At 40.3% G+C, this 4,325-nt stretch overlaps 1 protein-coding gene across 1 annotated transcript in view; it reads right to left on the bottom strand.

Moving 5' to 3' along the window:
• The window catches only part of Cep112 (centrosomal protein 112), a 722,997-nt gene extending 721,385 nt beyond the window's left edge, over positions 1-1,612 (bottom strand). The window contains exon 1 of the mRNA XM_012514508.2: positions 1,408-1,612. The gene's annotated coding sequence lies outside the window, so the exon portion shown is untranslated. The remainder of the gene's footprint in view (positions 1-1,407) is intronic.
• Between the last annotated feature and the right edge of the window lie 2,713 nt (positions 1,613-4,325).

The raw sequence follows: 4,325 nt of genomic DNA, 5'->3' as shown, positions 1-4,325 counted from the left end.
TTAATTTTTAAATTTTTTTTCACATTCTTTAGGGATTGAAAGTGTAGCATATCAATGATTGATGGAAAATACCTGTTCCATGTTATGCCTAAGGCATTTGATATTCAGACAGATATTGATGTTAAGCTCAACAGCCTATATTTTAGGGTAATAATATCATTAAGATTCTCTTCTGGAGGGTTAATAATTTAAGTTTTCAGACCAAAAAAATAGAGAAAAAGAAGGGCTGCAAGGATAACCAACAATTGTGGCCCAAGCCCTTTAAGGTCAGTGAGGACTCAGGACATAAGAGAACCTATACTATAACGTCGTATAACTCAGTGGTGTTCCAAATTTTCTGATCAAGGAGATTATGGGGCCACAGAGGAAAGTGATCGACAATGCAGAGTGTGCCTAAGGCGAGTCACATGGAGAGAAAACATTCTCTCAGGCTTTCACAGAAAGCAAATTGGTCAAGCAATGGCTGTGACTTATCTACATGGCTGACACTCACAAAGAATCTACAAACTGTGGTACAGGGTTTCAGGATAAATCCTGAGAGGATTTGACTGAACTTGTCAGATACAAAAGTTACATTTTTTTCATTATATAGATCTTGCTTTAACTTGGTCTTAACCATCCAGCAGAAAAGTATAAAAATGAGGTTTAGGAGTCGGAGAGATAGCTCAGTAGAATAAGCACCTGCCTGGCAAGCGCAGGGTCCTGAGTTAATCCCCAGTATGACCAAAAAAAAATGAAGTATAAAAAGTAAATATTAATATGCTGAGCTATAAAAGGCTCAAGTCAACAACTTCTGACATTGCCAGGACTGCAGATAATCCACTACTATTATGGAGTACTGGACTATATTGGATTACTTTGCTGAATTCATGCACCTACAATATTTGAATGGCAATGGAATACCCATCTCTGATAAAAGTAAACAAAAAAGGGGGATATAAACAAAGGACCATTTTGTAGTGAAAAAAAAATATATATATATCTGTATATACAAAATAGTTAGCATAGATATACAGCTACTTTCTCTTAGTTCAAGGAGAAGAAAGTTTTGAACTAATAGTGTTTAGACAAGATATCATGTCTGCATCTTGTACTATGAATAACTACTACAAAGACAACAATATGCAATGTATTAATTATTGTAACTGTCCTACTAACCTGTTTTGAAACTGCCTCACTGTTATTTCTTTCTCAATAAATTAATATAAGAAATAAAAAGGAGAATATTCTGGTACAGACATTCTCCAAAGATACATGAAACAGTGGTCCTGAGTAAGGGATAGGACACACTCTAATGTATGGCACCACAAGCAGAACCATTAATTTCCATTAAGGACTGAAGAATATATTCCCTTGTGGAAACGAACTGAGGGAGTCCACTGGTAACTTAAAAAAACAACAACTTACCTTACGCATACAATAAGCAAAACATGCTGTATTTGTCCAAAACTGGCTTATTTTGCTTAATTTGCTGATCTGCAATTCCATCTATTTGCCTGCAACTGATGTAATTTGTGGGGATTCATTGGTCTCTTGGTGTACTCCAGGGAGAATGGTGGCAAGAGTGAGGAAAAGATAGACAAGAGACAAGAGCTGGGTCAGGTGGAGGTCTGTTCACCTAATTGGCAAAGGACCGAAAAAACAACAGTAGGGGCGTATTTTTATATCGTTGCTAAGTTAGTATCACAAGACACAAAGTTGCCTAGTGGCTACAGTTAATGGCCAAAATTGTCCAAGCAGTATGCTTTTTTTTTTTTTAAGAATTAAAATTTTATTCTACGCAAAATAAAGCCATATTCATACATATTGGTACCTAATTGTACTTTAAGAAAGTGAGAAAAAGGGTTTTCAATCTCTCCATCCATTTTATAAAAAGCTACTACCAAGCAATCACTGGCATAGACAACCATCAATCCTAAATACTATGACTTATACCTAAGAAGTAGGATTTATCTAAGAGTCAGGCTGTTTGCTACTGAGATAGCGTCTCCCTTCACATTCCAAGCTGGCCTCGAACTCGCTGCGCAGCCCAAGCTGGCCTCAAAGTGGTGTCAACTCTGCCTCAGCCGCCTGCGTGCTGGTTGCTAACGTGCACCCACACACAGGGCTCTGGGATCTCAGAACACTGTGGCTCCCACAGCTTGCGGCTGTTTTTAAAAAAACTCCTGCTTCCAACGTGTAACGAACAAGAACACTATTTCCATAATTGTCTTCCAGTGTAAAAAACTTCACAGACTGGCTTACCTTATCAAAGGTAAATGATTCACCGCTACATTTGCTGAATTATTCTGATCTCCAAGTACTTCTTAAACACAAAATAAAATTCTGCACGAACTTTCACCTGTTTGGGTTTTCACACTACTACCACGAAGTATCTTCAAGTGGCAGCAGTCCAGGAGACAAAGAAAAAGTAATTTGAATTCAAATGTTTGCCAGCGTTATCCTTGCTAATTTTACAACACTGTCTGATACCGAGACCCAATTGGTTCCCGTGCCTGTCTGCTGGAAGCACACGCAGTCTTCTTCCTTCGGCCTCCTGTTTTGGAGACAGGTCTTGCGTCGTACAGCGTCACTCCGTCCAACTTCAATCATCTGTTCTTCCCAAGATTTTATTTCATTACAACAATGAACTCTATCATCATGGGCAAGCTGTTCATATACTTGCTTCTGAGGACTACAGGTATGCTTCTAGTTCGCACACGCAGACTTCCATTTAGTCTGTGTCGCAGCCCCTTCAGAGGACTGAATCTATTCAGATAGAAAAATGTTATAAGCTGTGTGAGCTTTTTTGGGTTTCCAAGCATTGATAACTCCTTCTTTCTTATTACTGCTTTCTTTTTAAAACGTTTTTGCGTTTTACCTTCTGCCAAAGATGCTCTCTGAGCTGGAGTTAGTGCTTCGTGAGTCCTCTTCATCTCTTCTTGGTATGCCCTCAATTCTACCTTGTAAGCATCTTCATATGCTTTTCTCTGCGTCACGAAGCTCGTTCCATTGCTCTGCGATTCTTTTCATTACTTCTGTAGCTTTTATATCTGGGTTCTGAGCTTTAATTATGTTCATCTTTTCTTCAGCAAATCGAATGTATGAATTCAAAGGTTTCCTCGCATGTTTATTCAAGGTGGATGAAAACCATTTCAGAACATGCATAAAGCCGAAGGTGAGCGCAGTCTACTTGCACAACCGCGGCACAGCTCCGCCCCGGACCTCCCCAGGGTGCTCAGCACACCCACACCCCCTGAGGAGCACCGTCGCCCTGGCAGACCACGCGAGGCCACGCTCAGCCGAGGCAAGGGCCCCCAGAGTCCGGGAGCTCACCTTCTGAAGCAGGATGCTTTTTCCAAGACGGAGGTAGCTTGCCCGCGTTAGGCACTGAGGCCTTGTCCCGCCCTCACAGACATGGCCTATGCTCAATTTCAGCTGCTCCCAACAATGATTTTGTTGTTTTCTTATAGCTGAGCATTACACGTTTCCTAAATATACCACGTTGTTCCTGGGCACCTCGGGCTCTCTGTCTACGTAGCTTAGTTTCTGCGCACTATTCTGTAATAAGCATGCTACCTGTATTCTTGGCCCAAAGAAACTGGAAGATAGTAAGCTTTAGTGCTTTAAGTTGCTGAATCTGAAGAGTAATTTTTATGCAGCAACAGATAGCTAATAGAGCAGTAACCTTATCTGGGATGCATTAAGCACAAGGAAGGAGACGGAAATGTTTGAAAAAGAAAGGGACTTGGGTAAATAAACACAATCTTGCACAGCCTAAGGGCCAGTTGTGCCCCCGAGCGTGTTACGGGATGCACCCAGGGAGGGCCAATAGCACACACCTGGGCACTTTGTCCTCCAAGCTTGATTCCTGCAAGAAGCATCAATGACGTGCAAACATCTACTGGCTAGCCGGTAAATTGTTCTACTTACTTTCACTGTTTTACCCTTCAAAATAGACTCCTATTTCCTTCTGAGATAACTTAATAAAATGTACTGTTAAGTATTTGATCAATCACCTAAAACCTAAAAGTTATCAGGAAAGGTACAATACTCAATGCCAAAGCGTACTGACCAAGTTATAATTTAACAATTGCTGCCACAAATATTCGCATAAGGAACGTTTTTGTATCTTTTGCAGAAACAAACCAAAGAGCCCCAGTAAGTTGCCTGTTACCAGGCACGATTTGGCACACGTACATTTTCTTTCTTTGTATAATTAGAACCACACATGAAAGCTCATAGTATAACAGAACCTATTTAGAATTATTAACACATTCCAGATGCTAGGTACATTTCTCCCCGCTAAAACACATAAAAATACAATATCAGTGTTACAGTTTGTA

Source organism: Octodon degus, unplaced genomic scaffold (genome assembly GCF_000260255.1).
Source record: "Octodon degus isolate 3935 unplaced genomic scaffold, OctDeg1.0 scaffold00033, whole genome shotgun sequence".
In the NCBI taxonomy this organism is placed as follows: domain Eukaryota; kingdom Metazoa; phylum Chordata; class Mammalia; order Rodentia; family Octodontidae; genus Octodon; species Octodon degus.
The sequence above is the reverse complement of the archived record's forward strand: the minus strand, read 5'-3'. Positions and strand labels throughout refer to the sequence as shown.